General features: G+C 40.7%; 1 long non-coding RNA gene across 1 annotated transcript in view; it reads right to left on the bottom strand.

The window, feature by feature from the left end:
* Window positions 1-1837: 1837 nt before the first annotated feature.
* The window catches only part of LOC108405354 (uncharacterized), a 108843-nt gene continuing 86582 nt past the window's right edge, over window positions 1838-24098 (bottom strand). The window contains exons 5-6 of the long non-coding RNA XR_001855163.3: window positions 3871-3981; window positions 1838-3263 (exon numbers count right to left, since the gene is read on the bottom strand). This is a non-coding gene — a long non-coding RNA (uncharacterized lncRNA). The remainder of the gene's footprint in view (window positions 3264-3870; window positions 3982-24098) is intronic.

Here is a 24098-nt window from a genome sequence, read left to right as displayed (position 1 = left end):
CTTTTTTTCTGTATATATATATGTGTGTGTGTGTGTATACATATATGTATATATGAGTATATATCAATTATACACCTGATGTGTACATTTCATTGTATGCAAATTTTACCTTTAGAAGGAAATAAAAACAAAGAAAAAGCTGTCAATGTACCCATTTTGGTTTGGTCCTTGAAATAATTGCCCTCAAACTATAATTTGATTGTGTCACTAATGTCATACTTGATTCCAAACAGGATTTATAATTTAAGTTGTAGATCAAAAGAATAATTTAAAATACAATAATTAACATTTCTGTATGTTTACTATGAGCTATCACTATTGTAAAACACCTATGAGATAAGAATTATTACCCCAGTTTGCAGATGAGTAAATTAAGGCTCAGAAAGAAAAATTCATTCAAGATTACTCAGAAAGGAGAGTGCTAAAGTTCCCACTGACAACCAATATCATTGAAGCTTGCTCTTAACTAGGCAGGGGGTAGGAGAAATAGAAGCCAAGGACAGTAATATAACTGAATAGTGAAATCAGCTCTGAGTTTTCAGAAATCCAGGGCAAAAGGGATGTGAAAGTGAAATGCATAGTTTTCCTGTCTGATATAAGGAATTATATTACCATCTCACTAGGAGAAGCAAGCATTTTTTCTGACTTAAATTCAAAGAGGAATGTAGAATTTAGAGCCATGGAACAATATCATCTATCATTCACAGGTATTAAATAAGTAGTAGTTTTACAGTTCTTGATTTGACCTTTCCTCACCCAGATATTCCATGAAAACGTAAAACCTGCCACAGCTGTGTTGCTCCCCTAATGACCTTACTATTGATACGGACTTCCTAGGAGCTCAGTTCCAACACTTCCTATTTTATTAATTGTAGCCAGCATTAATCAGCCTATTAGTAATCATGCTAATTGAACTATTTGTTGTGAGTTCAATCTGATCTGCTACTTAGGAAAATAAACATCTTGGTTTATCCATGACATGTGTTCCCAAGAAATGCTTCACTTAGCACCCAGCTGTAAATCTGAATAAAATTGAGAAGAGAAATTTCCACAGACAAATGTTTTGGCTAACTGTCTCCTTTGGCATTTCAACTGAAATCTTCTCTTTAAAAAATATAGCTGCCATTTGAACCAAGATTTCTTTAGTTTATTCCATTTCCAATTAGTGGCTCAGCTCTGTGTTGGCGTTTCTGTTTCAGCAGCTGCAGTGGAGTGATTGGGCCAAATGCTGCCTTCCCCCTTTTGCCTACATGCCACTTTTACTGATGTACACAGGCAGGGTACAAGAACAGGTGGGCAAAAGCCGCCCCAGAGTATTTACAGTCCTATAGATTAATGCCTCAGTGAGTCAATGACAGCAATAGAAATCAGTCAAAAGTTTTCTGGAGAAGAGATAGCCTTGCTTATGGTTCAAATGAAGGGCCTTACTTACAAGCATATGAGTTGTTAAAAGCAGTCATGCAATTGCAACTAAAAGAGGAAAAGAGTCTTTATCTCCTCACAGTATCAGGAAATTGTGTCTCATAATAGAAATAGTTATATGATATTACAAGAAAATTCGAGGACGCCCTTTAAAACATACATTGACTCTACTTAGTAAATATCTTTGAAGTAGAGACTCAGCCTTGTGCTGGTCCAGCAGGTATTAACTAAAAGCAGTTATTCATTTTGTCTCTGCAGCCATGCTAGAAATATTTGCAATGAGGAGCTTTTGAAAAAGAAATGAAGAAATAAAGAGGAAAGAGGGTGGCTCTAGCCAAAAGGCCAGAGGCATTATTCTGTCCCTCAGATACCTTTTTCTCCCACTTGAGAGTTTAAGGTTCATTTCAGAGGTTGAGTTAATGACTGCAGAATAATTCTTTTCTAATCTTGGGACAAAAGGATGTGGTTGAACTTTCTGCCTTAAGATGTGACATTACTCACAAATGCCTATAGTAGGTGCCTCAGCCCTGCACTCCTCACTGGCCAATATGGTGGTCACCAGCCAAATGCACCTTCATTAAAACCTAAAAATTTAAAAATTCAGTTCTTTGGTTGTCCTGGCCACATCTTAAGTGCTTTTACAGCAGGGAGTAGAGCATTCCCACCATCACTGGAAGTCCTACTGGATAGCCCTACTTCTCCTAAGGGAAAAGGCTCTTGAAGACATAGCATCATACTCTGGTGTCATTGAAATCCAGGCCCTCCCATTATAGAAGACACAACATATGATCAAGGCTTTTGACCTGAATGCAAAATCATGGATGCTCGACTGGGGTGAACTCCTAGTCAAAATATCAACATGACCATATGTACCTTCACACTCAGAAGCCGCAGCAGCCTGAGATCAAGACACTTCTCCCCTGCTTGCCTTGTCCTCTCCTTTTATTATGCCCTCCTAAGTGAACGATTCAATATGAGAAGTCTTGTTGCTAGGTTTGAAGATAAAAGGTTTGACATCATAAGCCTGCTCCTGAATGACTTCTTTGCATATTGTTATAAAAATATTTCTATTTCCTTTCTGGGAACTAATGGCATCCTCCAAGTTACAGTGAAGTCTTTGGGTCTGCAGCAACGTCTTGCCAGACAGATGAACTGGTAACTGTCCAAGCTTATCAAAATGCTATTGTGATGTCAGGACAGCTGCGATGCTGTTTCCGGAAGGCCTAATTACAGTGGCTGGGAGATGAGCTTGAAAGGATAAAATGCTGTCCCTGAGTAAGATAGCAAGTGGAACTTTACAAATGTATATTCTCGTCCTCCTTGTCTCCTCTGTTGCCAACAGGCAGCCAAAAAGCCAGCAGGATTCTTTCAAAGGCTGTCTTTCCATTAGGACTTCAATGGTGTTGGCAATGAAAGGTGAGACAGAAGGGCATGCAAAACGGAGCTAAATGCCACCCTGGAACCAAGTTTATTTGCTGAGAACGTATTTGTTGCTATGCTAATGGCACAGGATTATATTTCTCCTACTATTTAAAATTTTCCAGCACAAATGAGGCAGTGTAGTGGGGCTGTTACATCATGTAGTTTTCTGAAAGGGCTGTGGCTCCTCTCCATTTACACCTCCTCTTCCTGCACATGGTCCTCTTCCTGGTGAGAAGACACTTTTGCTTCTAACAAAGTGGTCCCATGTGCTCTGCAAACATCATAAGACTCAATCAGAATTTATAGTAGCCAGATTTCATCAAGACTCCTTAAAGGTAAAGATGGTTTGGCCACATCCCTGGCATGTCCAAGTCTCCCCCCTTCCACCTCTCAGGGCTGCATAGCTGCTGCGCCACGACCTGAAAGAAACAATGGACAACAAGCATTAGGTTCTAAAGGTTTGGTTTAGACTTTTTTCACTCCAAGTTAAATTGAGTTCTGCTATGTGGAATAAACAGCAGCAAACGATGATAAAGCTGGATAGTGGAAGAAGAAGAAAAGAAACTTGTATTTGAGAAGTTTATCATTTATTGAGGATAAAGCTTAAAATACATGGTAAATACTAAGTGCCTGAAGCAAAGAATAACTCAAAGGCAATACATATACCTTCATGCCTCTCAAATCCATCCACTTGTCTTAAGGACGACCACTATGCTGACCTTAGATAGCACCTTCTTGCACCTGGATTTTTTCAGTCTTTTCCCACTTGGTTGGCTAGCCCAACTAGCTTGCTCTGCTTCAGTTAATTCTCTCTGCAGGCAGTGATGCTTTAACTTCTGCTTAAGTATCTTCCAAAGTGCTTCTATGATAAAGATAACATTCCTTGACACAGTTCACAGGTTCTACAAATTTCAGCCCTTCTGTACGTCTCTGAGAAGCCTCAACATGTCACAGGCCTTCTCAGCCCTGGCCTTCTCTCAGTTCTTCGTATCATATTCTGCCAAGTTCCAAAATATGTGTACATACCTGTCTCCTCTGTCTGGAGCCCTTGCTTCCTCTCTTCGCCTATTTAACTTCAATTCAACCTTTTCATCTTGGCACGACACTTCTTCCATAACCTTCATCAGAGAGCCTTCCCTAAGAAGACAAGTAGCCTTGGTTATAGACTGTTTTCCTCAGACACTGACCTTGAGACAGGGACCATGGATGTAGTCAGAGTAGGGTGAGGGCCTCCGGAGAGGGCAGGGCGGGATATTTGCAGGCAGAGCAGGGTGACTACATGCAAGGAAACCCCCCTAGTAAAACTCTATGTTAAACATTAAGCTCTAGAATCATTCTTCAGTGAGATCAGTTAATGTTCCCCAGATAAAGAAGAGTAGCACATGTTTTATTATGCTAATCATTTGTAACCATGTGTAAGATTCACTTTAGCATACTAAAAGGCCAAGGCTATGTGCTGTCTTTCCTCCTTCAGATCTGACAAAGTGATTTTACAAACTGAGCAACTAACTTAGCATGCAGACCCAGCTGTAGACAGCATGGTAAAAGGCCGGAAGAATTCCATCTTAAAGATAAGACTGCATTTTTTTTTTTAGTTTTAGGTTTTGTTTTTGTTTTTGTTTTTATTTATTTTTATTTTTTATTCAGGTATGATTGATATACACTCTTATGAAGGTTTTGCATGAAAATACAATGTGGTTACTACATTTACTCATATTATCAAGTCCCCACCCATACCCCAATGTAGTCACTGTCCATCAAGTGCAGCAAGTTGCCAGAGATCCACTATATCCCTTCTCTGTGATACACTGTTCTCCCCATGACTCCCCACACCATGTGTACTAAACGTAATACCCCTCAGTCCCCTTCTCCCTTCCTCCCCACCCACCCTCCCACATGGCTCCCCTTTGGTAACCACTAGTTCATTATAAGATTGCATTTTAACACCCAGGAAGTTCAAGAGGTAAGATTCTTTAGCAAATAGACAATACCTCAGCCCACCTTGGGGGCTGGGCAGGCAGCCTTTTGATGTGCTCCCAGACCAAGACACTGGTATCCCAGAGAGAAATCAAGGCAGGAAATTCCTTATGTTAAGTTGATTTTTAATATTCAGGGACCACTTAACAAGTCCATACCCCTAAACTCTCTTTCACGTTCCCAAATATCCTCAACTGCCTATAAAACCCCCTAGACAATGCACCACCATGGACCCTCTTGTCCCTTCCTGGTGTGAGCTGGGAGCTCTGTCCTTTCACTTTATCTCTAAATAAAAGCACCTTGCTCTCCTACCTTGACTGTTTGTGCAGCTCATTCTTTGGCTTCGTGAACAAGAACCCCAGCATCACTTTCACTTTATCTCTAAATAAAAGCGTGTACCTTGCTCTCCTACCTTGACTGTTTGTGAAGCTCATTCTTTGGTTTTGTGAACAAGAACCCCGGCATCAACCTCACCTTTCTAATTGTTATCAAGATTTCATTTTCACATTCATTGTATGAATATTTGATTAATGCTTTTTTCCTCCTCTAGCTTCACAAGGTCAGTGCACATGTCTTTTTGGCTTACAATTATATTCTTGAGGTCTAGCTAGCACATTTCACTGAACAGCACCTCAATAATATTTGAGGAAGAAGAGAAGGAAGGAAAGAAGGTAGGAAGGAGGAACGGGCTGGTGTGGGTGGGGACACTGGCGTTCCTATGGCCAGGATCCTCAATGAACTCAAACCACCTGATGATGTAACTGGTCTGTTGCTAGGCGACTGCTTTCACACCCTTAGGCAATAAGCTGTTATTGTGATACAGAGAGAGCTCAGCCCAGTGCTCTGCACACTAATACTCACTCAACCAACTACTGGGAGAACAAGCTGGGTAATAAACCCTTTCACCCCAAAGAAATGTTCTACTCTCATTTCTTTGGTCATATTGAATCCATACCAAATTTGCCAAGCTCTGAAACCCATGGGCAAGATAGCCATACAATCCTACTGCAGCATGGATGATAGAGAGGCACAATGGCTTGTTAAAATCTGGACTAAAGACAGATACCAATAGTCTGCAGGCATGGGCAGTACGCATTTGCTACTGCGTGCTACTGCGTTTGAATGAGAGATGCCAAAGGGAGCCCTGAGACCCATAGACATGTTAACACATATGGCTGCCTCCTCTATACAACTGCAAGTACAAACCAACGAAGAATCACTGAAGCCGAGGTTTGGCCATCAGAATAACATCTTGCTGCCAGGACCAACTGCACTCAACTTCAGAGGCTCCAAGTAGTGGACGTGGCCTTGAACCTTTTGCCACATGGACCAACGATGGCTGGCTCTCCTGGCACCTTGGGGACAAGACCTGGAAGTTAGCCTCCTGTGTATTACTGGAATAACAGCAGAGAAGCCACCAAAGGTCACAGTATAACCTCAAGGGCCAGAAGGTAGGAGCATCTTAATGGGGGGTTTTGTTTTATCATTATGGCCAGTGCATGCTCCTCCAGTAGCACTATATATAGACCTTTCAGTAACCCCCATGGGGAAAAAGAGAAGTATGGTATACCAGACTTAGAAGGGTCCCCCTTCCTGCTACAGTCCTATCACAGAAACACTCTCCTGCATTGCATCCTACCTGATGGACAAGATTTGCCTATGTTGGTGCCATTAAAATATGTGTCTTATCACTGCTAAAGTCTTTGTAGATTGGGAAATTCCTGTGGCTTGAGGATTATTATAATTTTTGTTATTAGGAACCTCCTCTGGGTTAACGAGTATTATAATTTGTGTAACCTGTATGAAAATCTTGCTGTATCTTTATTTTTATTATCGCTGAGTTGTTGTTATCCTCTGTTGCTATTGTGGAATCTGGTGACAGTGCTCCAGCTTTCTCATATAAGGGCCATTGCAGAAGACTGAAAGCATGTAGACTATATGGTAAGAATCCTGGAAGGGTGGAGTGTGGGGAAGTTGGGGTTCCTATGGCCAGGATCCACACTAAACTCAGACCACCTGATAATGTAACTGTCCTGTTGCCAAGCTACCGCTTCCACAACCTTAGGAAATAATCTGTTATTGTGCTGTACATAGAGCACTGTCCAGTGCTCTGAGCTGAGGCAGAGACTAGTGCTCAACCTACCCCCTGGGTGAACAACCGGGTAATAACCTTTTCACCCCTAAGAGCATTTTACTGTCAATTTCCTTGGTCACATTGAATCTGCAGCGAACTTGCCTGGGGCTAAAACCCCTTGGCAAGACAGCCATACAATCCTATCACAGCAGGCATGATAGAGAGGCACAATGGCTTGTTAAAATCTGGACTAAAGTCAACTACCAATAGTCTGCGGGGCTGATCAGTCTGCTTACGGACTATGCTACTGCATTTGAATGAGAGACCCTGAAAGGGAGCCCTGGGCTCTGTAGACATGGTAACACACATGGTTGCCTCCCCTATACAGCTTCAAGTACAAACCCAGGAAGAACCACTGAAGCCAAGGTTTGGACATCAGAATAACATCTTGCTGCCACTACCAACTGCACTGAATCCCTGAGACTCCATTGAGTGGAGGTGGCCTTGGACCTCTCTTCACATGGAAGAATGATGGCTGGCTCTCCTGTCACCTTGGAGAAAAGGCCTGGAATCTGGCCTCCTGTGTATTCCTTCAATACAGCAGAGTGGCTGCCAAAGGTCACAGCAATATATCCTCAAAGGCCATAAAGCAGGAGCATCTTACCAGGGAGTTTTGTTATATCATTATGGCCAGTGCATGCACCTCCAGTAGCACTATATATAGACCCTTCAGTAACCCCCACTGGTAAAGGAGTAAAAGTATGGTATACTGCACCTGGAAGGGACCCCCTTCCTGCTACCGTCCTATCACAGGACCACTCTCCTGCAGGCATCTTACCTGATGGACAAGATTTGCCTATGTTGGTGCCATTAAAACATGTGCCTTATTGCCCATAAAGACTTTGTGGATTGGGAACGTCCTCTGGCTTAACAATTATTATAATTATTGTTATTAGGAACTTCCTTAGGCTTCAGGATTATTATAATTTCCATTACATGTATCAAAATCTTGCTGTATCTTAATTTTTATTGTCTCTAAGTTGTTGTTATCCTCTGTTGCTATTCTGGGATCTGGTTAGAGTGCTCCAGCTTTCCTGCACAGGGACCATGGTGGAAGATTGAAAGCATGTAGATTGTAAGGTGACATTCCTGGACAGGTGGATTGTGGGGAAGTTGGGATTCCTATCGACAGGATCCTCACTGAGCTCAAACTACCTGATGACGTAACTGGCCTGTTGCTATGCTACTGCTTCAACCCCCTTAGGCAATAAACTGTTATAGTGGTACATGGAGAGCACAGTCCAGTGCTCTGCACGAAGGCGGAGATGCTAGTGCTTGATATACTGCCGGGAGAACAACCTGGTAATAAACCCTTTCACCCCAAAGAATGTTTTGCTGTCAATTTCTTCATTCACATTGAATCCACAGCAATCTTGCCTGGAGTTGAAACCCTTTGGGAGGAAAGCCATACAATCCTAATGCAGCATGCATGATAGAGAGGCACAATGCCTTGTTAAAATCTGGACTCAGGACAGATACCAATATTCTTTGAGGATGGTCAGTCCACTTATGGACCGTGCTACTGTCTTTGAATGAGAGACCCTGAAAGGGAGCCCTTGAGCCCCGTAGACATGTTGACACATACAGCTGCCTCCCCTATACAACTGCAAGTACAAAACAATGAAGAATCACTGAAGCTGAGCTTTGACCACCAGAATCACATCTTGCTGCCAGCACCAAGTGCACTGAACCCCAGAGACTCCATTGAGTGGACGTGGCCTTGGACCTTTTGACACATGGACGAATGATGGCTGCCTCTCCTGGCCTATTGGGGACAAGGCCCGGAAGCTGACCTGCTGTGTATTCCTGGAATAACTGCAGAGTGGCCGCCAAATGTCGCAGTAGTATATCCTCAATGGCCAGAAGGTAGGAGCATCTTAATGGGGGGTTTTGTTTTATCATTATAGCCAGTGCATGCACCTCCAGTAGCACTATATATAGATCCCTCACTAAACCCCATGGGGAAAGGAGTAAAAGTATGTTATAAAACACCTGGAAGGGGCCCCCTTCCTACAACAGTCCTATCACAGGACCACTCTCTTGCATGAATCCTACCTGATGAACAAGATTTGCCAACGTTGGTGCCATTAAAACATGTGTCTTATCACACCTAAAGTCTTTGTGGAGCATGAGCTTCTCCTGGCTTGAGGATTATTATTGCTTTTGTTATAAGAAACCTCCTGTGGCTTGAGAATTAATATAATTTGTGTTACCTGTATCAAAATCTTGCTGTATCTCAATTTTTATTATCTCTAACATGCTGTTATCCTCTGGTGACAGTGCTCCAGCTTTCTCACACAGGGACCGTTGCAGAAGACTGAAAGTGTGTAGATTGTAAGGTGAGAATACTGGAAGGGTGGAGTGTGGAGAAGTTGGGGTTCCTATGGCCAGGATCCACACTGAACTCAAATCACCTGATGATGTAACTGGCCTTTGGCTAAACTACTGCTTCCACAACCTTAGGCAATAATCTGTTATTGTGCTACACACAGAGTTCGGCCCAGTGCTCTGTGTGGAGGCAGAGATGCTACTGCTTGACCAGTATACCTCCAGGTGAACAACCAGGTAATAAACATTTTCATCCCAAAGAGCGTTTTATTGTCAATTTCTATGGTCACATTTTATCTGCAGTGACCTTGCCCAGGTCTGAAACCCATTGACAAGACTGCTGTACAATCCCACTGCAGCAGGCATGATAGAAAGTCACAATGGCTTGTTAAAATCTGGACTGCAGTCAACTACCAATAGTCTGCGGGGCTGGTCAGTCCACTTACGGACCATGCTACTGCGTTTGAATGAGAGACCCCGAAAGGGAGCCTTGAGCTCCGTAGACACGGTAACACACATGTTGCCTCCCCTATAAAACTGCAAGTACAAACCAAGGAGGAATCACTGAAGCTGAGGTTTGGACATCAGAGTAACATCTTGCTGCCACTACCAACTGCACTGAATCCCTGAGACTCCATTGAGGGGAGGTGGCCTTGGACGTCTCTTCACATGGAAGAATGATGACTGGCTCTCCTGGCACCTTGGGGACAAGATCTGGAAGCTGGCCTCCTGTGTATTCCTTCAATACAGCATAGTGGCCACCAAAGGTCACAGTCCTCAATGGCCAGAAAGCAGGAGCATCTTACCAGGTAGTTTTGTTTTATCATTATGGCCTGTGTATGCACCTCCAGTAGTACTACATAAAGACCCTTCAGTAACCCCCACTAGTAAAGGAGTATAAGTATGGTATACTGCACCTGGAAGGGACCCCCTTCCTGCTACAGTCCTATCATAGGATCACTCTCTTGCATGCATCTTACCTGATGGACAATATTTCCCTATGTTGGTGCCATTAAAACATGTGCCTTATTGTCCCTAAAGACTTTGTGAATTGGGAACTTCCTCTGGCTTAACAATTATTATAATTATTGTTATTAGGGACCTTCTCAGGCTTGAGGAATATTATGATTTCTGTTACCTTTATCAAAATCTTCCTGAGGGGAGCCATGATGGTGGCATGAGTAGTTCAACTGAAATTTCCTCCCTAAAACATGTATATTTGTGAAAATATATCAAACACAACTATTCCTAAAGAAGACACCAGTGGATATAGTACAACAGCCAGGCTACATCTACATCTGTGAGAACTCAGCATCACACAAAGGGGGTAAGATACCAGCTGTGGCCAAGTGGGACACGAATGCCCCCCTACCCCAGACCCCCACTGAAAGAAAGGAGTCAGAATGAGGAGGGAGTGAAAGCCCAGGACTGCTAAACAACCAGCCCTAGAAATCCATACCGGGAGCACAGACACACAGTACATGAGGTGCTGGTTATTAGAGAAACAGTAAAGCAAAACCTGCAAGAAGGTCCCCGCAACTGGCACCCCTGAGACAAAAGAGAAGCGAGTGCTTTTTGCAAGTCTTAAAGGGACAGGGGCCCCACAGCTGGATGAAGTCATCCCAGCGCATTGAGCCAAGCAGGCTGGGAACCCCAGGGAACTCTAGGCGACCTAACCCCCTGGGTGGCAGTGCAGCTGTGAAGCCCCTCACCGTGATAAGCAGCCTGCCAGTTGTTCCCCCAACTGGCGCGGACCCCAAAACATCAGCTCAATAGTGGGAGAGTGGCAGTGCATGCCTGGGGCGGCAGTGCCAGAGGGGCAGGGAGCAACCCACACCAGCCCGCAGTGGCGGTGACCAAATGGCCCAGGAGCAGCCCATGCATGCCAGCAGCACCAGAGGGGCCCAGGAAAAGCACACAGGAGCCAGCACCAGCAGCGGAGGAGCAGCCCAGGAGCAGCTGTGCCCCCAGTGGCCACCTAGAATCTCATCCCAGCACACAGTCACCCAGGCCAGACCCAAAGGTTGCTGCTGGCACACAGCTGCCCAGCAGGGGTGCCGCTTTCACAGGAGAGTGCACCCAATACACCTGCCACACCCCACAGGGTTCTGGACTACTCTGACAGAGACCCTGCCCACAACAACTTAGGGGTTTAACCCGGAGGCTGCTCCAGGAGTGCAGGTAACTGACACAGGTAGCGGAAAAGAGCAAGGCGACCAGCAAGCAGGAAAGAACTTTGTTCTCCAAGCTGACACATGCTCTACCTGCCTACACATACCTCTATCACCATTAAAAGGCAGAAGAATTTAGTCCAGTCCAAAATAGTCCAGACAACCCCTGAGAAAGGGCTTGGGGAGACAGACTTAACCAATCTCCCTGGAAAAGAATTCAAAATAAAGGTCATAACCATGCTGATGTATCTGCAGTACAGAGGGAGAATACAGAAATAAAGCAACCTCTGGAAGGAATTAAGAGCAGACTGGATGCCGTGCAAGAGGCTGTTAATGGAATAGAAATCAGAGAACTGGAACACAGAGAAGCTGATGCAGAGAGAGATAAAAGGATCTCCAGGAATGAAAGAATATTAAGAGAACTGTGTGACGAATTCAAATGGAACAATATTCACATTATAGAGGTACCAGAAGAAGAAGAGAGAGAAAAGGGATAGAAAGTGTCTTTGAAGAAATAATTGCTGAAAACTTCCCTAAATTGGGCGGAGGGGAAGAAATAGTCGCTCAAACCACGGACGCACACAGAACTCCCAACAGAAGGGACCCAAAGAGGACAACACCAAGACACATAATGATTAAAATGGCAAAGATCAAGGACAAGGACAGAGTATTAAAGGCAGCTAGAGAGAGAAAAGGTCACCTACAAAGGAAAACCATCAGGCTATCATTAGACTTCTCAACAGAAATGTTACAGGCCAGAAGAGAATGGCATGATATATTTAATGCAATTTAATAGAAGGGCCTTGAAGCAAGAATACTGTATCCAGCACGATTATCATTTAAATATGAAGGAGGGATTAAACAATTCCCAAATAAGCAAAAGTTGAGGGAATTAGCCTCACACAAACCACCTCTACAGGGTATTTTAGAAGGACTATTCTAGATGAGAGTACTCCTAAGGCTAAATAGAGGTCACCAGAAAAAATATAATCACAGCAAAGAAAGCAGACCAACAAAATACTAACTATAGGCAAAAAATAAAATCAACTACCCACAAAAGCAGTCAAAGGAAACACAAAAGAGCACGGAATAAAACACCCAACATATGAAGAATGAAGGAGGAGGAATAAGAAGGGAGAGAAATAAAGAATCACCAGACAGTGTTTATAACAGCTCAATAAGTGAGTTAAATTAGACAGTAAGATAGTAAAGAAGCTAACCTTCAACCTTTGGTAACCATGAACTTAAAGCCTGCAATGGCAATAACTACATATCTTTCAATAATCACCCTAAATATAAAGGAACTGAATGCACCAATCAAAAGACACAGAGTAATAGAACTGATAAAAAAGCAAGACCTATCTATATGCTGCTTACAGGAAACTCACCTCAAATCCAAAGACATGCACAAACTAAAAGTGAGGGATGGAAAAAGATATTTCATGCAATCAACAGGGAGAAAAAAGCAGGTGTTGCAGTACTAATATCAGACAAAATAGACTTCAAAACAAAGAAAGTAACAAGATATAAAGAAGGACATTACATAATGATAAAGGGGTCAGTCCAACAAGAGGTTATAACCATTATAAATATATATATACCCAATACAGGAGCACCAGCATATCTGAAACAAATACTAACAGAATTAAAGGAGGAAATAGAATGCAATGCACACATTTTGGGAGACTTTAACACACCACTCACTCCAATGGATAGATCCACCAGACAGAAAATAAGTAAGGACACAGAGGCACTGAACAAAACACTAGAAAAGATGGACCTAATAGACATCTATAGAACTCTACATCCAAAAGCAACAGGATACACATTCTTCTCAAGTGCACATGGAACATTCTCCAGAATAGACCACATACTAAGCCACAAAAAGAGCCTCAGTAAATTTAAAAAGATTGAAATCCTACCAACCAACTTTTCAGACCACAAAGATATAAAACTAGAAATAAATTGTACAAAGAAAGCAAAAAGGCTCATAAACACATGGAGGCTTAACAACATGCTCCTAAATAACCTATGCATCAATGACCAAATTAAAATAGAGATCAAACAATATATGTAAACAAATGACAACAACAACACAAAGCCCCAACTTCTGTGGGATGCAGCAAAAGCAGTCTTAAGAGGAAAGTATATAGCAATCCAGGTATATTTAAAGAAGGAAAAACAATCCCAAATGAACAGTCTAATGTCACAATTATTGAAATTGGAAAAAGAAGAACATATCAGGCCTAAAGTCATCAGAAGGAGGGACATAATAAAGATCAGAGAAGAAATAAACAAAATTGAGAAGAATAAAACAATAGAGAAAATCAATGAAACCAAGAGCAGATTATTTGAGAAAAATAAACAAATAGATAAGCTTCTAGCCAGACTTATTAAGAGAAAAAGAGAATCAACATATATCAACAGAGTCAGAAAAAAGAAAGGAAAAATCATGACGGACCCCACAGAAATAAAAAGAATTATTAGAGAACACTATGAAAACCTATATAGTAACAAGCTGGAAAACCTAGAAGAAATGGACAACTTCCTAGAAAAATACAACCTTCCAACACTGACCAAGAAGAAACAAAAAATCTAAACAAACCAATTACCACCAACGAAATTGAAGTGGTAATCAAAAAACTACCCAAGAACAAAACCTCCAAGCCAGAAGGATTTACCTTGAAATTTTATCACACATACAGAGAAGACATAATACACATTCTCCTTAAAGTTTTCCAAAAAATTGAAGAGGAAGAAATACTCCCAAACTCATTCTATGAATCCAACATCACCCTAATACCAAAACCAGGCGAAGATCCCACCAAAAAAGAAAACTACACACGAATACCCCTGATGAACGTAGATGCAAAAATACTCAAAAAAATATTAGCAAGCCGAATTCAAAAATACATCAAAAGGATCATACACCATGACCAAGTGGAATTCATCCCAGAGATGCAAGGACATCATTCAAAAGTCCATCAACATCATTCATGACATAAACAAAAAGAAGGACAAAAACCACATGATCATCTCCATAGATGTTAAAAAAGCATTTGACAAAATTCAACATCCAGTCATGATAAAAGCTTTCAACAAAATGGGTACAGAGGGCAAGTACCTCAACATAATAAAGGCCATATATGATAAACCCATAGCCAACATCATACTGAACAGCGAGAAGCTGAAAGCTTTTCCACTGAGAGGGAACAAGACAGGGATGCCCACTCTCCCCACTGTTATTCAACATAGTATTGGAGGTCCTAGCCATGGCAATTAGACAAAACAAAGAAATACAAGGAATCCAGATTGGTAAAGAAGAAGTTAAACTGTCACTATTTGCAGATGATATGATATTGTACATAAAAAATCCTAAAGACTCCACTCTGAAACTACTAGAACTAATATCAAAATTCAGCAAAATTGCAGGATACAAAATTAACACACAGAAATCTGTGGCTTTCCTATACACTAACAAGGAACTAATAGAAAGAGAAATCAGGAAAACAATTTCATTCACAATAGCATCAAAAAGAATAAAATACCTAGGAATAAACCTAACCAAAGAAGTGAAAGACCTATATACTGAAAACTGTAAGACACTCTTAAGAGAAATTAAAGAGGACACTAACAAATGGAAACTCATCCCATGCTCTTGGCTAGGAAGAAATAATATTGTCAAAATGGCCATCCTACCCAAAGCAATATACAGATCTGATGCCATCCCTATCAAATTCCCAACAGCAGTCTTCAACAAACTGGAACAAATAGTTCAAAAATTCATATGGAAACACCAAAGACCCCGAATAGCCAAAGCAATCCTGAGAAGGAAGAATAAAGTAGGAGGGGATCTCACTCCCCAACATCAAGCTATACTACAAAGCCACAGTAATCAGAACAATTTGGTACTGGCACAAGAACAGAACCACAGACCAGTGGAACAGAATAGAGACTCCAGACATTATCACAAACATATATGGTAAATTAATATTTGATATAGGAGCCATGGACATACAATGGGGAAATGACAGTCTCTTCAACAGATGGTGCTGGCAAATCTGGACAGCTACATGTAAGAGAATGAAACTGGATCACTGTCTAACTCCATACACAAAAGTAAATTTGAAATGGATCAAAGACCTGAATGTAAGTCATGAGTCCATAAAACTCTTGGAAAAAATACATAAGCAAAAATCTCTTAGACATAAACATAAGCGACTTCTTCATGAACATATCTCCCTGGGCAAGGGAAACAAAAGCAAAAATGAACAAGTGGGACTATCAAGCTGAAAAGCTTCTGTACAGCAAAGGATACCATCAATAGAACAAAAAGGTATCCTACAATATGGGAGAATATATTCATAAATGACAGATCCAATAAAGGGTTGACATCCAAAATATATAAAGAACTCACACACCTCAACAAACAAAAAGCAAATAATCCAATTACAAAATGGGCAGAGGAGCTGAATAGACAGTTCTCTGAAGAGAAAATTCAGATGGCCAACAGACATGTGAGAAGATGCTCCACATTGCTAATCATCAGAGAAATGTAAATTAAAACCACAATGAGATATCACCTCACACCAGTAAGGATCGCTACCATCCAAAAGACAAACAACAACAAATGTTGGCAAGGTTGTGGAGAAAGGGAACCCTCCTACACTGCTGGTGGGAATGTAAATTAGTTCAACCATTGTGGAAAGCAGTATGGAAGTCCCTCAAAATGGTCAAAATAGAAATACCATTTGACCCAGGAATTCCACTTCTAGAAATTTACTCTAAGAATGCAGCAGCCCAGTTTGAAAAAGACAGATGCACCCCTATGTTTATGGCAGCACTATTTACAATAGCCATGAAATGGAAGCAACCTAAGTGTCCATCAGTAGATGAATGGATAAAGATGATGTGCTACATATATACAATGGAATATTACTCAGCCATAGAAGAAAACAAATCCTACCATTTGCAACAACATGGATGGAGCTAGAGGGTATTATGCTCAGTGAAATAAGCCAGGCGGAGAAATACAAGTACCAAATGATTTCACTCATATGTGGAGTATAAGAACAAAGAAAAACAGAAGGAACAAAACAGCAGCAGAATCACAGAACCCAAGAATGGACTAACAGTTACTAAAGGGAAAGGGACATGAAAGGATGGGTGGAAAGGGAGGGATAAAGGTGGGGAAAAAGAAAGGAAGCATTATGATTAGCATGTATAATGTGTGTGGGTGGGGGGCTCGGGAGGGCCGTACAACACAGAGAAGTCAAGTAGTGATTCTACAGCATCTTACTATGCTGATTGACAGTGATGGTAATGGGGTTTGTGGGGGTGACTTGGTGAAGGGGGAGTCTAGTAAGCAAAATGTACTTCATGTAATTGTAGATTAATGATACCAAAATAAAAAAGTTAAATAAAAAAAAAATACATGATAAATTATTTTATAATTGACAGCAACTAGCAGACATGTAATAAAGGAATAAGTAACTACAAAAAAATTATTGCTGTATTTTTATTTTTATTAAGTTGTTGTTATCCTCTGTTGCTATTCTGGAATCTGGTTAGAGTGCTCCAGCTTTCTCGCACAGAGACCATTGCAGAAGATTGAAAGTGTGTAGATTGTAAGGTGAGAATCCTGGACTGGTGGATTGTGGGGAAGTTGGGAATCTTATCGACAGGATCCTCACAGAACTCAAACCAGCTGATGATGTAACTGGTCTGTCGCTATGTTACTGCTTCCACACCCTTAGGCAATAAGCTGTTATTGTGCTTTATAGAGAGCACGGCCCAGTGCTCTGGGTGAAGGCAAAGAAGCTATGCTCCATCTACTGCTGGGGGAACTGGGTAATAAACCCTTTCACCCCAAAGACCGTTTTGCTGTCAATTTATTTGTTCATATTGAATACACAGCGAACTTGCCTCAGGTTGAAACCCTTTGGGAGACAGTCATACAATCTTACTGCAGCATGCATGACATAGAGGCACAATGCCTTGTTAAAATCTGGACTCAGGACAGATACCAATATTCTTTGAGGATGGTCAGTCCACTTATGGACCGTGCTACTGTCTTTGAATGAGAGACCCTGAAAGGGAGCCCTGAGCCCCATAGACATGTTAACACATATGGCTGCCTCCCCTATACAACTGCAAATACAAAACAACGAAGAATCACTGAAACCGAGCTTTGGCCACCAGAATAACATCTTGCTGTCAGCACCAACTGCACTAAATCCTGGAGACTCCATTGGGTGGACGTGACCTTGGACCTTTCAACACATGGAAGAACGAAGGCTGGCTCTCCTGGCCTCTTGGGGACAAGGCCCAGAAGCTGACTTGCTGTGTATTCCTGGAATAGCAGCAGAGTGGCTGCCAAACGTCACAGTAGTATATCCTGAATGGCCAGAAGGCAGGAGCATCTTAATGGGGAGTTTTGTTTTATCATTATAGCCAGTGCATGCACCTCCAGTAGCACTATATATAGATCCCTCACTTAACCCCATGGGGAAAGGAGTAAAAGTATGTTATAATACACCTGGAAGGGGCCCCCTTCCTGCTACAGTCCTATCACAGGACCACTCTCTTGCATGCATCCTACCTGATGAACAAGATTTGCCAATGTTGGTGCCATTAAAACATGTGTCTTATCACACCTAAAGTCTTTGTGGAGCATGAGCTTCTCCTGGCTTGAGGATTATTATTACTTTTGTTATAAGAAACCTCCTGTGGCTTGAGGATTAATATAATTTGTGTTACCTGTATCAAAATCTTGCTGTATCTCAATTTTTATTATCTCTAACATGCTGTTATCCTCTGTTGCTATTGTGGATTCTGGAGACAGTGCTCCAGCTTTCTTGAACAGGGATCCTTGCGGAAGACTGAAAGCATGTAGATTGTAAGGGAAGAATCCTGGAAGGGTGGATTGTGGGGTAGTTGGTGTTCCTATGGCCAGGATCCTCACTGGACTCAAACCACCTGATGATGCAACTTGCCTTTGGCTAACTACCACTTCTACACCCTTAGGCAATAATCTGTTATTGTGCTGTACATAGAGCTTGGCCCAGTACTCTGTGTGGAGGCAGAGACACTAGTGCTCCACCTACAGTTGTGTGAACCACTGGGTAATAAACCATTTCACCCCAAAGAACGTTTTACTGTCAATTTCTTTGGTCACATTGAATCCGCAGCAAAGTTGCACGGGGCTGAAACCCATTGGCAAGACAGCCATACAATCCTACCACAGCAGGCCTGATAGAAAGGCACAATGGCTTGTTAAATCCTGGACTAACATCAATTACCAATAGTCTCCAGGGCTGGTCAGTCTGCTTATGGACCGTGCTACTGTGTTTGAATGAGAGACCCCGAAAGGGAGACCTGAACTCTGTAGACATGTTAACACATATGGCTAACTCCCCTATATAACTGCATGTACAAACCAAGGAAGAATCACTGAAGCCAAAGTTTGGATATCAGAATAACATCTTGCTGCCAGTACCAACTGCACTGAGCCCCGGAGACTCCACTGAGTGGAGGTGGCCTTTCTTCACATGGACGAACAATGGCTGGCTCTCCTGGCACCTTCGGGACAAGGCCTGGAAGTTGGCCTCCTGTGTATTTGTTCAATACAGCAGAGTGGCTGCCAAAGGTCACAGCAGTATTTCCTCAACAGCCAGAAAGTAGCATCTTACCGGGGAGTTTTGTTTTATCATTATGGCCAGTGCACTCACCTCCAGTAGCACTACATATAGACCCTTCAGCAACCTCCACAAGTAAAGGAGTAAAAGTATGGTATACTAGACCTGGAAGAGACCCCCTTCCTGCTACCGTCCTATCACAGAACCACTCTCTTGCATGCATCCTACTTGATGGAAAAGATTTGTCTATGTTGGTGGCATTAAAACATGTGTCTTACCACCCCTAAAGTATTTTTACATTGGGAACTTGTTCTGGCTTGAGGATTATTATAACTTTTATTATTAGGAACCTCCTCTGGCTTGTGGATTATTATAATTTGTGCTACCTGTATTAAAATCTTGCTGTATCTTAATTTTTATGATCTGTAAGTTTTTGTTATTCTCTGTTGCTGTTGTGGAATCTTGTTAGAGTGCCCCAGCTTTCTCGCACAGGGACCATTGTGGAAGATCGAAAGCATGTAAATTGTAAGGCAAGAATACTGCTGGGGTGGAGTGTGGGGAAGTTGGGATTCCTGTGGCCGGGATCCTCACTAAACTCAAACCACCTGATGATGCAACTGGCTTGTTGCTAGGCTACGGCTTCCACACCCTTAGGCAATAAGCTATCATCGTTCTATATGAAGAGCTCGGCCCAGTGCTCTGCGCTGAGGCAGAGACGTTAGTGCTTGATCTACTGTCAGTATAACAAACAGGGTAATAAACCCTTTCACCCCAAGGAACGTTTGCAGTCATTTTCTTTGTTCACATTGAATCCATAGCAAACTTGCCCAGGGCTGAAACCTATTGGCAAGAGAGATGGATTTACCCAGACATAATAGAGTATATTGTCTGAAGGAATAGGACGCAGCCCTTGACTTTGGTTGTAGTAATTTGTTGATAATAATTGTTGCTTTATTTAAAGAAGATACTTGAGATCAACTGATAGAGGAAAGTGCTGTATACTGTGAAGATTTCCTGTATACAGCAAAGGGCATATTGAGGAGAGATATGCACCTTTAGTGCATCACTATAGACCTAGGCTGGACGGGGTTTTCCTTTATTTGGTAGATTTCAACTGAGATGAGCCTCCATGGGCTCTAGGACACATGGCCAAAGGCGATTGTAAAGTCTCTGCTTTGAGGAAACAGAAGTTGCTAAACTTGCTTTGATGAAACATTGGAAGCAAAAGGATGGGCATACAGCCTCTGCCAAGCCTTCAAACATAAAGTTCCTGAAACAAACAACAACTCAAAACCAATACATCTCCAGTTAAATTATGAAAATGCTACCAGTTAGCTTACTGAAGGTCCAATTGGAGAGTGTTAAAAGGTACACTTTCTAAAAACTTGACAAAATATGGTATTGACTTGGTTGTTATTTTCCCAAATAGAGGAAATTTTAGCTCATCCAATAAGGTAAGTAGTATAAAAAAGTCTAATACATTGCCTGGTATATTATATAATAATTTAATATATGTTCAATATGGTGCATGTTACATAATGGTACTTTGCTTGGTATTTGTTGAACCTAAATGATAAAAGCTCCCAGAATATTGATGTAAGGTCAACTTGGATTTCCATCCAGAACATATACTGTCCCTTTTGCAAATATCAACCTGTCTTTTGGGATGCATGCTCCTGTGTATAGTATAGTCCTTGGCAGCTTTAGTGACCCTGACCTCCTAATAATATGGATGTTAGCTTGCTCCACCTTGATACTGTGCCGAATGCTACACTTCTGCATTGTCAAGTTGTCGTTTCTAAATTGTATGTGCACTACAAAGTTCAATAAAGGCTTAACTCACATATGAAATCCACTATTAATCTTCCTTATTACATACAGTCCCTGGCTAGGGTCAAAAAATTAATACAGTATATTTTGTTTAAAATTGTGTCTGTATGTTATATTTAAATGCTGGCATTAAGATAAACCATAAACTTTTAATTTAACAATGATTTTCTAAGTAAACTTGTCTGAGTTAAGAAGGACTCTATTATATTTAATTTTATTTTGAAATTTTATAAAAACATGAAAAACATAAAAAGATGTTCAAATTTGTTTACATCTTCTTAAGTGGTTAATTACAGTATAAACACCATGATTTTGTATACTGAAATAGAAGAAAAAATCCTTAGAGGCATGTTTAATCATTCGGATCCAGTTAGTAGTACGGTGTTTATTCATTCATTTTCAGTCCATTAGAGTGTAAATTAGATTTGATTTGCTTGCTCTGATTGGCTTAATTGCCCCAGTTACAGCTGAAGTACAAATAAAATTGTAATAAATTGAACAGATGTTTAACCTACTCTACCAAGATCTTTAATAGTCAATTCCAATTGCAATTTACATTCAGCAATTTAACAAGACCCTTAGGAAACATATTTGATTATTAAAACAAGCTGTTTGTTTCTGTGTGTGATGGAAACAAGACCATCATGTCACATGCTTTGGCCTATTGCAATTTTTTTCCTATTTAATTTTGTTTATCTGTTAGGGCAAAAAAATACACACACATACACAATGAATGAATGGCTACAGATGTTAGTCAGCTTAGTAAAAAACATCACATTCAAATTGATTCTAAAGGGAAAATTTCCAAAATTAAAAAAGATTTCATAAAGAAACAAACATATCCTATTATATTTTCCATGCATCTCCACTAAACTTTTCTAATAGCCAATGGGAAAAACTCACTTTAATTAAAGCATCAGTTAGAAAATAAATAACCTATTTCATTATTCAGATTATACATGTCATTTACCCATAGCCTGTATGGAAATAAAAAATACTCTAACAAAATGTGCATGGCATTGCTCTGCCTTCTACAATCTTCTCACTTAAATGTGCCTGTTAAGACACTGAATAACTGTGTGACCTGTTCTTAAGAATGCTTGGGAGAAACCAACACACTGTAGCTCTGGTATTTCCTCAGAAAGGAATTTAGGTTGGATTTTATATCTAGTTCTGTAAATGAATAATGTGAACTCCAAAGAGATTCCCAGTTGTTATATACTGAGGCCATGTTTAGGTATAGGAAAGTTAGTTTACTGAAAAAACGGTAAGTTCATAGCATGGATAATCACTGAACTGAAAACATTAGAAATCAGCTAATCCCGGTGTCAAAACAGAAATGCCTATGAGAATCAGAGAAATAGCTTAGATGAGGGAAGCTCCTGGGAGGGACAATGATGAATTGAAAAGTACTCATTTCTGTTAAGAAACAGACTCGCTTCAGCCTATCATTGTCAGGATAGAATGCAAGCCAGGGATGACAGATTCTGAGTTTTCGTGAAAAGCCCAGAGTCCAGATTTTTATAAGAACTCTCTTGATTAAACAAAAAACTTGCAACTCCTTCAGAAACTTAATATTTTGCATGTTAAAGAGCAACAAAAACAATCTGTGAACGAAGTGTATCCCCAGTTATGGATTTTACTCATTGATCTATCCAATCCCATCATTTTACAGGTGATGACAATAAGGCTTCAGTAATGTAAGTGGCCATTATACCTTAGTGGTAAGACCATAAACTAGAACCCTTGCCTTCAGGAAGTCCAAAGCACTCACTTCAGGTTCAAATGCTAATCATGACCCAGGCTGGAGCAAATTACTTAACCTTTCCAATTCTCAGTTTCCCAATTAGTAAAGTAGCGATAGTAATAGCATCAATATACCTTGTCCAGGGGATAACATGAGATAATGAGCTCTTGGTAAAGATCACTTTACATACTACAATGCCTAGTATCTGGTAATTAATTATTCAATAAATGGAAATTGTGATCATTGTCATCAACATTATCATTCCAGAACTTTCTGGAAAAAACAGGAAATACTATTAATAATAAATCCCAATCTTAGTGATAGGACATTTTATTAAAAGTATATTTCATACCAGAAACCATAAAACTCCCTAGAAGAAAACACAAGGAAAAAGTTCCTTGACATGGATGTTGGCAATGATTTTTTGGATATAACACGTTATACCACAAATAACAAAATAAAAAATAAACAAATGGGACTATATCAACCAAAAAGCACTTTCACAACAAAGAAAATCCTCAACAACATGAAAAGGCAACCTACTAGATGGGGGAAAATATTTACAAATGGTTTATCTGATAATGGGTAAATATCCAAAAATATATAAGGATGTCATACAACTCAACAGCAAAAGAACAAATAATTCAATGGAAGAAAATGGGCAAAGGATCTGAAGAGACATTGTTCCAAAGAAGGTATATGAATGGTCAATAAGTATACATGAAACAGTACTCAACACTACTAACAAGAAGAGAAATGCAAATAAGAACCACAATGTGGCATCAGCTCACACCTATTTGAATAGCTGTTATCAAAATAAAAGATAACAAAAGCTGATGAGGATGTGAAAAAATGAATCTTGTGCACTATTGGTGGGACTGTAATTGGAGCAGCCACTGTGGAAAACAGTATAGCAGTTCCTCAAAAAATTAAAAGTAGAACTATCATATGATCCAACAATCCCACTTCTGTATATATATATATCCAAAGGAAACAAAATTATCTTGAGGAGATATCTATATTCTCATGTTCATTGCTCATTGAAAACAACTAAGGTATGGAAACAGCCTAAGTGTCCATTGGTGGATGAATGGATACAGAAATAAATGATACCTGTATACGTAATATTATTCTGCCATAAAAGAAATTCTGCCATTATGACAAAATGGATGGACCCTGAGAGTAATATGTTGTAAGTGAAATAAGACAGATAAAGAAAGACAAATACAGTGTGATCTCACTATAGTTTTTTTTTTTCTTTTAGATCCTACAAACTCATAGAAAAAGAAACCAGACTTGTGGTTATCAGAGGCAGGGGATGGGAGATGTGGAAATTGGGGGAAGGTGGTCAAAGGGACAAACTTCCCATTACAAGTTCTGGAGAGGTAATGCACAACATGACTGTCATTAACACTGCTGCATGGTGTATT

This window comes from Manis javanica, chromosome 2 (assembly GCF_040802235.1).
Source record: "Manis javanica isolate MJ-LG chromosome 2, MJ_LKY, whole genome shotgun sequence".
NCBI classification, from domain to species: domain Eukaryota; kingdom Metazoa; phylum Chordata; class Mammalia; order Pholidota; family Manidae; genus Manis; species Manis javanica.
This window is presented reverse-complemented; position numbering and strand designations above follow the sequence as displayed.